This window comes from Solanum dulcamara, chromosome 1, assembly GCF_947179165.1.
Source record: "Solanum dulcamara chromosome 1, daSolDulc1.2, whole genome shotgun sequence".
In the NCBI taxonomy this organism is placed as follows: Eukaryota; Viridiplantae; Streptophyta; class Magnoliopsida; order Solanales; family Solanaceae; genus Solanum; species Solanum dulcamara.
In genome coordinates this window covers 58,056,653-58,069,180 of record NC_077237.1, presented here as the reverse complement: position 1 = coordinate 58,069,180, position 12,528 = coordinate 58,056,653, and the positions used below count along the sequence as shown (strand labels likewise).

Genomic DNA, 12,528 nt, shown 5'->3' with positions numbered 1-12,528 from the left:
TCTTTTATATCTAAAGTAAATATTTTGGTTTTATCTTATTTTTAGTAAGATTATATTAAAATATTTGAAAACTACAAAAATAGAGTCACATTTTTGTGTCTTGTTTTAAAGAAAAGAAAATTTACAAAAAATATATGTTTTCTTTTAAGTTTTTGTTTAATAAATAATTTAGTATTTTGTAACTTCTATTTTTATAGATTAACAATTTAACACTAGTAAATAGGCCCGCGCTTTGCACGGTTTGAGTTGAAAAATTAGTATATAATTTATATAAATATGTATATTATGAGATACTTCTTATTAATCTAATTTGAAATGCCAAAAGTATAAAAGGCAAATATATTTGCCAATACTTTCTAAAAACTAATATATAAGTGAACGATACACATGAACAAACTAAAACAGGGAAATAAAACATACGGTTTTTCTTTATTTTGTCAATGATATGAATTATTATTTTTTTGCAGACTTTCAAATAATTACTTGATTGTCTAATTCACATAATTTTCACACTAATTAAATTTGTTTGCTTCATGTTGTTTACTGATTTGTTACACCTTTGCTTCTTAGAATCTGTTATTTGCGTTTATTCATTCACACTACTTCCACCCCTCTTTCTCCACCCCTAGTGATCCCTTTGCACTTTGTTTGATAGGAAGGATGCATTATACAAATAATGTATGCAGAGGTTATGGTTAAAGAGTTTTTTCACATGTTTATAAATATAATTACTTCTCAAAACCTTTTTCACCATATTTGTGGAGGTATTTTTGTAAATCAACAAAAAATTTATAAATTAGACAATGCATGTTATTTTTAATACACCAAACTAAATAGTGCATAAAAAATAATCTCAGAATAACCAATGCTAGCTTAACTAATATCAACATGACTAATGTTATCTTTAAAAATATACACTATTCAACATTGTTCTAATACACCCTATCAAACGACCCTTAAATTTCATCACTCAACTTTGACAGAACATCATTTATTACAAAAACTTCTCACCTTTGTTACCAGGATAAAGCTACTTCACCGGTGTTATAGAAAGGATATTCATTTCCTCATGGATTAGGACAATATTCCTAGTCATAACAAAAATCGGCAAATCATAAAGAAACATGTACAATTACAATCAAAATAGGAAAATTAAAGAACATTATCCAAGACATTTGTGTTTTTCAACTCCTTAATAACAGTATCAGATGCCGATATTGATTTCCAAAACATGTCCATCTATACATATTGGTTGAGACCAACGTGATAGAAAAGATGGGGAAAATAGTCATATAACTTAAAATATTTTATGTTCAAAGTAACTAAACAAAGGATTGATGACAATTACTATAACAATTAATGATATCTGGACAGCAAAAAATAAACACAAATTTTCTTATAATATTTTCAAGTAAACCATAGTTTAGCGATACCATCTGCAATTCAACTAAAAAGCTTAGGCAAATGAAAAAAAGATTCCATAGTATGATGACTAATAAGTGACAAAAAATAATGAACAGAAATGTACTTCAAAATAGATTCTGCATTTTCAATTTTTAACTATATAACTGTATGAGAGAAAAAATCAAACATGTTCAACAGATTTAAAGCAGTAACAACTAAAATATAAAAATAGGTATGAAATATGTAAGGGTGTACAAAACCAAGCAATAAACTAATTAAATATATGCAAAAGCAGATGTTCTAGAGAGACAACTAAGACACCTCTATTGGCTAAGCTCCTTTAAGGAAATATGTTTTTTTTTTCATTTCAAAAGATCAACAATTTACAGCTCCTCATTTGGTGCTGCTCTTTAAGTATTTTACTGAATCATGAATACAGAATTAATTATTTCTCATCGTAGTTGATCACATTATAAAGTATGAACAATTCTCTATGATGAGAATGTTGAGGTAACAGAGAAGTTAGAAAACAATCACCCTATCTTCGATATTTCATTAGTCAAGAAAAATCCCATTTCACATTAGTATGTTTCACATTTTCCACGTCCTGTAAATACTACAACAGTAGAATCAACAAAATAACATCCTGTAATAATCGATCGAAATATTAGACAATGTTCTTCCATAAATTAATATTAAAGAACATATTTCCTTCTGTCTCTTAGTAGAAGAGATCTTAAAATTATGACCACCATAAACAGACTGTCAGATCTTTTCTAAAAGAACTAGGAACTAATTACATAACCATTTCAGAAAAATTGAAGTGTGGAAACGATTCAAGGACAAAGAAAAAGTAAATTGTAAGAGAATTGAAAAGCATCATACCTGGGCGGGCGATTTTGAATGGCCCGAAGATGAATATGAATATTTTATTAATATACCAAATGTTATATATAAAGGGAAAAGGACAATTTCAAAATCGATAATCCTGAAAAGATCTGAAAAAGATCAATATATACAAAAAAAGAGAAGTATCATGTAAAAGTTGAAGTTTTTTTTTCCACAATAGTGAGGATTCGATCATAAGCAAGCAGAAGTAGTCCTAGGAAAGGTAATTGGGAAAATATCATGGGGCGGAATTATAGCAATGGATTTGTGAATTGGAAAGAATAATACCTAGAGGGTTTGTAGTGATTTTGCCTACGTTTTGTACAACTGCAAAGGTTGTGAAGAAAAATTTTCAGTATCTTTTGCAGAAGGTCTTGAAGGAAAGATGTTCGGAAGTTTGGGGAGAAAAAGAAGATCAATAGAGATGTAAGAAGAACGGGAAGCACGGGGAGGAAAAGGAGATCGATAGGGATGTAAGAAGAACACGACGAATGGGAACATCTTCTTTAGCTATTTAACGGTGAATTGCTATGTATTTTTTAAGCCACCTGTTGAGGTAGAATGAATAAGGTACTATTTCAGATTGATCGCCCTTATGCAGATCTAGAGTTAAGCGAAGAAAGAGACTTAAATGTCAAAATTCTCTAAAACTAGATAAATGCAAATCTTGTAGGCTGTCACTTCACTTGGATGAAGATTCTCATTTATATATATAGTTATTAGCACGTATAATTCAGGGGACTCCTTCATATTCTCACCAAATGCAGTTTAATTACATAGTTTAGCAAAGTTAGACTTCTCTGTCGTAGATGTGTGTCGTTCAACATCAAAGATTTAGGACATGACATCTCGCATCACAACAACTACCTAGAAATTTTGCAAGAATTTTGCATACCTCTAAACAGTAAGTTTCTGATTGTTGAAAGAGCCTTAAGTAATTAGATAAGGGAAAATATATCCATGAAATGAGGTTAAGGAATAACGGTAGATACAAAAAACGTAGATTGGAAGAGGAGGGAGAATTTTAGAAAATAACATAGTGGTTCAGTATTTTCGAAGCATGCCTCGACTTCACTCCTTATATATATTTGAATCATATATGTTTGTGCAAGAGATTAAAACAACCATTGACAGGAAGAAATTGAGAAATTCAGTCCTAACAAAACAGTCATATCATTCTTAAAAATAGATTTTTCAAAAAAGTGTTCTTTCATTTTGTTTTTTACTTAAGCTTCTCTAAAACATAATGATCTACTATCTCGGAACATAAATCTTGCACCACAAATGTCATCTAACAGCCATTGTTCAATATAACTCAGTAAAGTGGTTTGTATTCGTGTCCAGGATGCAGGTGGTTGATGTTTACTGTAGTGAATGTTTGCACAAGAAAGTAACATGCAAAACTCACAAGTGTCTACAATGGCAATGGGGTTATAAATAGGTCTTAACCGGATGAAGTTGGTGCAACAACAGTGAATGTGCTAAAGTTTGATGAAAGTTACAAACTGAGATAGTTCAGAAGATAAAGAACACCAACTTCATCGGGTCAAAGAAAATTTTACTTGTGCAGAGAGAACAAACTTCCTCTAAACATCAATTGTGCTTTCAGAGATTCATGAGATAATATCTCAGGCTTCTTTTCACATAAAATCCCTCAACCTTGATTTTTAACTCAAAAGTTGCTCAAGTATAAGCTTTTTCAACATAAAGTCACACAACTTTGATTCTTAACTCAAAAGATACTCAACTATGAATTTTTTCACATAAATTCACTCAACTATAGGTGTTTTACCTACAAAGTCACTCAACCTATTTAGTTAATTTTTAAAATAAAATTTGTTGACATAAAAGTTTTACTTAAAACTAAAATATAACAAAAAAATAGATATTCATTTAAATCACTTAATGAACGGTCTTGCTTAACCCAACCAGTTAAAAATATAATAGTGACTGAAAATTGACATGGTTTATGCATGTATCTGGTTCGAATGGTTCGATAAATCCATTCATAGACAAACACAAGTGAGTTTTCTATTCTCACAATTGTTGGATTTTGCATCCAACAATAAATTGAGTTTTCTGTACATGGAAATCTTTATTGCTAGAGAAGTAAAATAAATTGGTAGAGAAAGGATAAGTAGCATACCTTGGCCGATTGGAAGTCTTTCGAGGAATTTTGTGGTCCAATTGTTAAAGTCTCTTGCAGATGGCATTGGACGGAAGAGATTCTGGCAAGAACCCGAGATAATTTTAATTAAAATATTACAAAGCATTCAAATTTGATAACGTTGAAATCACCCTTCAATTTGCCAAAGAGCATCCAATGAAACTGGAAAAGAAAAGTTAATGGGATGAAGAGGAACTGCAAAGGTAATAATCTTTCTAGAAAGAGGCGACGTTTCTTGGTCTTAATTGCGGAAGTTTGTTAAATATTGGTCGAGAAAAGGAACGAAGCATACCTGGGGCGTTGGAGCGTTGGAGGAATTTCAATTCAAGAAGAGGGATTTGTTGTACCTTTTGGTGAAGTGGCGGTGTGGTTTAGTCGCTGCTTAAGAAGTTTTTTTTATTAAGTGTGAACACATTTAGTAAAAAAAATTGAAAAATAGTCAAATAGCAATCCTGTGTTTTAATTGCGCCATGTCACCGGTGATTCAAGAATAGGGATTTGTTGCACCTTTTGGTGAAGCGGCGGTGTGGTTTAGTCGCTGCTTAAGCAGTGTTTTTTTTATTAAGCGTGACAAAATTTAGTAAAAAATTGAAAAAATAGCCAAATAGTAATCTTGTGTTTTAATTGCCGTAGGATCCTCTTTTATTTATATAAGATTTCTTATAGTTCAAAATAATTAGCTAATATTTTTTTTAAAAAAAAATAGCTTAAACTATCTCACTCACCTATACTATCCCATTAACCTCATTAATCTACCCACTCTTCTTCACATTTCCACCAACAATTATCCCACAACACTCCACTCATCTCACATCTTACACCCCTACACTATACTACATAAAGACACACATCTTCAAAATACAAAAAAGAAGAAAATTCTCACAAAAAAAAACTGCAAAAAGAAAACAATTTATCTTCAGACAAAGAAAAAACTATACTCTGTAGGAAAAAAAAAAAAGACAGCACAACACACCCAAAAAAGAGAGGAAAGAAAGAAGAAAAAGAGAGCATTTTTGTGAAGATTTGTGGGTCGAAGTTTGGATTTTGGTTTCCATTTCGAGTTTTTGGTGACAATGCTCTTGCTCCTATTTTTAGTTTGTTTATCACACCGATTCTTACCCAGTCCTTTTTATTCATTTTAATATTTTTATTGTGAATCAAATTATGAACAGTGTTATTAAAATGGTTGCATGAATTAGTCCATGTGTACTGTTGTTCAATTAAGAAAATGCTTACCTTGAGTTGCATGAATAGTTTGTTAGAGCACTTATATATTTGTGCATTTAATTCGAGTGTGAATGATATTTTTTGTTGATAAAGTTGAGTTTATGTCAAAATATTTTGATGATAATTCTTATTTTTTAGTTTTTTTAGTGTGGATATTCTTTAAATGTGTGTTTGGGTACTGTTTAAAAATGATGTATCTGTTGAGACTTGTTATTGTCTTTCATTATTAGTTTAAGTATGTTAAATTAATAAGAGTAGTTTATAATATTGAACAAATATTTTATTTAGTTTAATTGGTTTTAATTTATTTAAGCTAGTTTAAATTATTATCTGAAGTGGGCTATTGGATATGATTTTTGGGAATATACGACTATTGATTTTCATTTATAAAAGAGTTAAAATGATATGATATGCCATGCTCACTCATATTTTCATATAACAAATATTATGATCTTAATAATTATTTCATATTATGTTTAATATTTTCAATCATTTTATGACCACTTTTGTTGAATATCGAATTACTAGTAAGAAAAAATAAAAGAAAGAAGTGCAAAATAAATAGTAGTCTCGAATGTACAAGATAGATAACAAATGCCCTTAACGTTAGACGAGCATATGATTTTTAAATATTTGTTTCAATTAAGAATGTGGTTACACATCATTTTGAGAAACTTAAAAAATTTCAAGGATGCAGTGACACACCTTGGCCAAATCGTTTTAATAATTAACTTTCTTTAATTTAGATTAAGAGGTGTAGACAGAGAATTTTAGGTGTGATGCTTGAGAGAAAGAAGACAGTTATGCCTTTAAGCCGGTGTATGTCAAGAGCAAGAATGCGGTGACACATCTATGCTGAGACCAATAAAAGTTCAACCATAAACATGTGAGCAAATATGTAACCTATAAAAAATATATATCCAAAATAATTTAAGATAAGTATAAGTCGATAAAAGCGACCGTGCTAGAACCACGGGACTCGAGGGATGCCTAATATCTTTCCCTCGGTCAATAGAATTCCTTACCCGGTCTTTTATTTTTGCAGACCAAAATAAAGAGTCATTTCCTTTTGATTAGGGATTCGAAAAGGTTACTTGGAACACTATAACTCAATTCCAAGTGGTGACTTTGAAATAAAAAAATAAAATAATCTCTTTTTAATATCGTCACTTAAATTGGAAAAACTCGAACATCAAAAAAGGGGTGTGACACCTTACCTTGAGATCCACATACTCTTTTAGTGAGCTTCTCTTGCTAAATCAACTCCTAAAAGTTTTACATCACCTACCTCAACACCACCCTATGGGTGATCTACATCCCTTCCCATAAAGTGCCTCGAATAGAGTCATGTCTATGCTAAAGATATAACTATTGTTGTAAGAGAACTCACATAATGGTAAGAAATGATCCCAATGGAGCCTAACATCTATCACTCATCCTCTAAGCATGTCTTCCAATACCTGAATCAACCTCTTTAACTGTCCATCCGTCTGAGGGTGAAAGGTCGTACTAAAAGTGAGTTGAGTGCCCAACTTTTCATGCAACTTACCCTAGAAATTTAAAGTAAATTGTGTATCTCTGTCTGAAATGATAGAAAGGGGCACCCAGTGCAACTTCTCTATTTCCTTGACATAGATCTTAGCCAACTGTTGAGAGTTGTAATCCACTCTAACTGGAATGAAGTGGGTTGATTTAGTCAGCCTATCCACAAATACCCAAATGGAGTCATACTTTTCCAAGGTTTTAGGAAGTCCCACCACAAAATTCATGGCTATGCCTTCCCATCTCCACTCAGGAATGGGCATTTTCTAAAGCAAACTTATAGGCTATTGATGCTGATATTTTAACTGTTGACAATTCTGACACTTGGATATATACTCTCCTATATGTCCTTCTTCATTCCTAGCCACCAACAAAGCCACCTCAAATTCAAATACATCTTAGTTACACTCAAATGAACCAAATATAGCAAACAATGGCACTCTATCAACAAATTCTGGATCAAATCATTAATTAGATGAACACAAATTCCCCTATAAAACTGACCACCTCACTTGTGTCGAGGCCGGCGTCTTGGGCCTCCCTAGACACCACCTTGATCATGAGCTTGTTCAAGTACTTGTTTAGAAACAGTTTGGCCTTGATTTCCTCAATAAATGTAGGTTTGACCTCAATACTGCCCAACACCCTACCTTTCTCTGAAATTCTCATCTGCATGAACTTAGATTCTAGAGCATGAATCTCTCTGGACAAGATTCACATAGACACCCCCAAGCAAGCTAAACTGTCCATGCTAATTTTTTTCCGACTCAATGTGTATGCCACCACATTGGCCTTACCTGGATAATACTGAATGGTGATAAGTTGGGAATTTCGACTCATTTAGAGATCACTATTTCACAAATTAGTGTCCTCATTTCTATTTTGTGTCCATAATTAATGTTAAAGTGTTTTTTGTAGCTATGAAGGTTTAAGGACAAGGCAAGGACACTACATAGTGAAAAGAATCCAAAACATTGGGAAAATAGTAAAAAAGGAAAGTTTTCATTTGCAAAAAGGTACTCGATGACTCGCCAAGTGGACTCCTTAATAGCCCAAGAGTTTTGAAAACTGGGCTAACAATCAAACCAATTTGGCGAGCCAAAAGTCTAAATGGAGACTCACCAAACAAAAGGCGAGCACAATTTGGCTCACAAAAATAGTTCTGAAAATTTTGCTCATAAAACATGCAACCCCATTAGCCTTACCCGTATGGTACTGAATGGTGATAAGTCGGGAATTTTGACTCATTTAGAGCTCGTTATTTCACAAATTAGTGTCCTTAATGCCTATTTTATGTCCATAACTGATGTTAAAGTATTTTTTGCATCTATGAAGGTTTAAGGACAAGTCAAGGACATTACATTGTGAAAAAAAGCCAAAACATTGGAAAAAATAGTGAAAAAAGAAGGCTGGCACTCGCAAAAGGGTACTCGGCAACTCGATGAGTGGACCTCTTGATTTTCTAAGAGTTCTGAAAACTAGGCCAAGAGTCAAACCAATTTGGTGAGCTAAAAGTCTAAATGGCGACTCATCGAAGGAAAGGGCGACCATGATTAGGCTCCCAAAATAGTTCTGAAAGTTTTGCTTATAGAATGTGCAAAAAAGAGAGAGAATTGTGAATATAATGACTCACCAAAATGGAGTGTGAGCTCGAAGTAGCTCCCAATAGATCCTGAGTTTCTTGATCAAAAACATGGAAAAAAGGCGAATCAAAGCTCTAAATGGTGACTTGCCAAACCTGGAATGTAGGATACTTCGTGCTTGCTAAGGAGTACGAGTACTGAAGAATTGGAGCGAACAGAAAGTGAGAAGACTTCCATGACAACGACACCATTTTTTATAATGCTCAACTACACCTCCTATGATTCAAGGTGTAGGTGATCACTAACAAGTATAAATCCAACGATGAGTTGGGGTGGATTCCACGAGTAATATAACCTATTAAAGCTGACCTTGCCCCTATACGGGTGGACATGATTGGACAACAATCGTTGTTGACTGTTTATAGACTATGATTGGATACTCTTACCGTATGAGTTGAGGAGCGGGAGTAAGTCGAGGGTAGTTCAGTAGTCTTGGCAGCCATAAAGGTTGATAATATTGAGTTGACAATGGACGTGGATGAGCTCAAGTCCAGTGATATTTCTATGCTATAGGGTGGTATTGATGCCCCCGGAGTCCCTAGTTTTGAGATGCCTACTATCTAAGTGATCGTACATGCGGTGCCCACTATTCAAGCTAGTTCTGAGGTCACTTTAGCTACTATGACTGGAGTTGATGATGATATTGCAGAGCCTCCTGAGATTAATAAAGAGGATTTAGGCGAGTCGGAGCATCATGGTGAGGAAACATATGAGAACCTCACTAATTTTGACGTTTAACTTCAGATTGTTGTGGCATACTACCTGGGACACCTCTACTGTTGGACAAAGTATGGGCCAGCCATTAGCTTCTAATCCTATGAGAGAGACACTAGGCACTGATGCCCCAGTCGAGGATGCGCCAGAGGTCTAGCGATCTCCTAAGTCCTAGCCTGCCGGGGGGATTCTTATCTCTCTCTCTCTCTCTTATCTTTATGTTGATATTTAACATTAAGGAAACTTTACCTTCTTATTGGTGGGTGAGGGTACCTTAGGGTACCTAGTCTTTTGATTGTAGTTATTTCTTCTTTTGGTTGTAGTTGTTCCTAGTTATAATTATTTTGAAATGTTTTAGGTATTTCTATTTGGGTTGTAATGATAACTTCTTCATTTTGTTTAATAGTATAAAGTTGTTTTAGTTGTGATTCATTGGTCTCCCTCTTAATTGCTTAAAAGTGGATGTTAGTTAGTGTTCTCTTGTACATTTGAGTGTTGGTTGTGATCAATATCGATGACTTGAACAGTGCTTTTAATGAACGATACGATTGTGTAAGTCCAATGAGATAATATGAGTTGAATAAGACTTGTGTGAACTCGTATCATCTCATTGTGACTAGTCGAATATCAAGTTGGAATCTTACAATGATTATTGCACGTGAGCTTAATTTGTAGAGTTGTGATCAATGAGTGTGTTTGAATGCCATATGTGGTAAGGTTCACTTTAAAAGTGTGCATGAGGATATCTAGAACTTTTCCCGTTGATCCAATTGATTGGTATTGGTGAATGAAAGAAATGATCTTACGTATAATTAGTTGAGAGTGGACCTAATTACTATACCTTTGTGTGATCACCTTGTTAATGTGTGAATCTAGCATGGCACCATTTGAGCCTAAGCATTTCTTTGAATGAAACATGAACACAAATGTTTAAAACCAGTTGTTGAAATCACCATTGTCCTTCCCACGTATAACCTTCCTGAAGCATTGGTTTGTTTGAATAGTGAACTTAGGCCAAAATCCTGAGTTGGAGTGTGGTAAGGAATGAGGAAAGAAACTGAGTAAGAAATGGATGAAATTCATTCATGGAAACATGTGGTGAAAAAGATGGAACCGCTCCTTATAAAAAAAGAAAAAAAAGAAAGAAAAGAAATGAATCTATTGTACTTTGTCGTGGAAATAAAAAGGGTGTGAAATGAGCCATATCAAAAAATTTGTGTGCTATGATTACACCAAGGATGATTTGTGAATATGAAAAAAATGATAGAAAAGGAAAAAAAGTGAATTTGAGCCATGCTTCAAGAAGGTAGATTCACTAAGTTGAAATGATCATACCCTTACCCTCAGCCCAATTACAAGATTTGAAAGACCTTTGTGATCTTGAATAAACCATGTGATGTGTTGGTTGGAAAAATACGGGCAAGGCTATAGGTAAAATTGTGCATGTTTTTCTCATAGGATGTGTGAGAGTTGATTTTTGTCACGACCCGATTTCTCAGGTCATGATGGCGCCTACTACGACTCACCAGTAGGCAAGCCAACCTATATCCCAGAACTGCGAGTAATGGATTTTAGGGTAGAAGACCAGCAATTCAATTTAAAGCAGTAAAGAAATAATAGGAGTATACATGAACGGGCAAAAACAACTAAATATATACAAACAAAAGATCCCTCTCAGAATCTGGAAGTCACATGTATAGAGCTACTAGTAAAAAGAGTACAAGTCCCAAAAGTGGACCACGAAAATAGAGCTGCCTCAAAGAGCAAAAGACAGGCAAAATGTATATAAAGAGGGAGACGGGTAAATCTAGGACACAATGTGCTCACCCTTACTTTCGATCATGACTGCAACTGGCTCGAATCAATGCCAGTAGCTAGTACTCGAACCTGCATCATGAAAATAGATGCAGAGCATAGTATGAGTACCAAAACAACATGTACCCAATATGCATCATTGGCCGACTGAGATAAGTGAAAGTACACTGAAGTGCGAGTAAATGATCACAACCAAAGATAGGGCAAAAGTAAATGTAGGTATGTACATGAGCGTACTGAACAAACAAAAAGGCAGAGTCTAACTAAATCCATTGGGCCCCCATAAACACGATGGGTACGCTCGGGCACAAGTATAAAGTAACCAGCTGCACAAACTCTCATAAGCCCAACAGGTGCAAGGAAAGCTTAAGTAAAATGAATGGAGCCAAAAGAATTCCAATAATATCACCATTTCCGAACATGAATAGAACCACTCCCAAACTCTAATACCTCAACCAAAAGCTGAGGGAAGATGGAGGATAAAACCGAAGATTCATCAGGAAATCAGGAATCGAACTATGTGTAAGCTGGACCACTAACTTTAACCAGCTAATAGTAGCTAGTAAGCCGACACGAGTAAACTCGACCACGTACGTGAATCGGTTAACTGTAGCCAAGGGGTCAAACACGGGTAAGATAGACCACAAACTTCAATTAGATAACTATAGCTAAGGAGCCTAAGCACAAGTAATCTAGACCACAGACTTCAACCAGGTAATTGTAGCCAAGGAGCCGGAAACAAGTAAGTTAGACCACGGGCTTGAACTAGGAATCTGTAGCTAAGGAATCAAACCAAATTAGAATCAGTGACAAACCAAACATCACGGGGAGTGCCTCCAAATCAAGTGCAATCAATATATCACTCCAACCCGAACCATATACAACCAGAATCATCGTGGAGTCTCCCAGAATCAAGAACCAAGCGATAATAGACCATTAGGAGAATAAGGAAATGTGGAGGTAAGGTCACAAGTTGTGTTATTGCCTAGCTAAAGCTTAGACTATCAGGCTCAAGCCGGCTATATAAGTCTATAAGGAGCTAATCATTCGAAACGATGTCGGAGAAGTTCTAAGGCCCAATGGCACCAAAATTGCACAAGTCTAAGGTAATCACTAGTCTAAGCCTAG

At 34.4% G+C, this 12,528-nt stretch overlaps 1 long non-coding RNA gene across 2 annotated transcripts; it reads right to left on the bottom strand.

Annotated features, from left to right (window-relative positions):
* Positions 1 to 898: 898 nt before the first annotated feature.
* LOC129888810 (uncharacterized) lies at positions 899 to 4,955 on the bottom strand. Of its 2 annotated transcripts, none has more exons than XR_008766737.1 (2): positions 4,752 to 4,955; positions 899 to 4,621 (listed from the first exon to the last, which is right to left on the bottom strand). It is a non-coding gene; the product is annotated as an uncharacterized LOC129888810 (long non-coding RNA). The 2 variants fall into 2 exon arrangements; XR_008766733.1 differs by having other exon boundaries at positions 899 to 4,520.
* Positions 4,956 to 12,528: the final 7,573 nt, after the last annotated feature.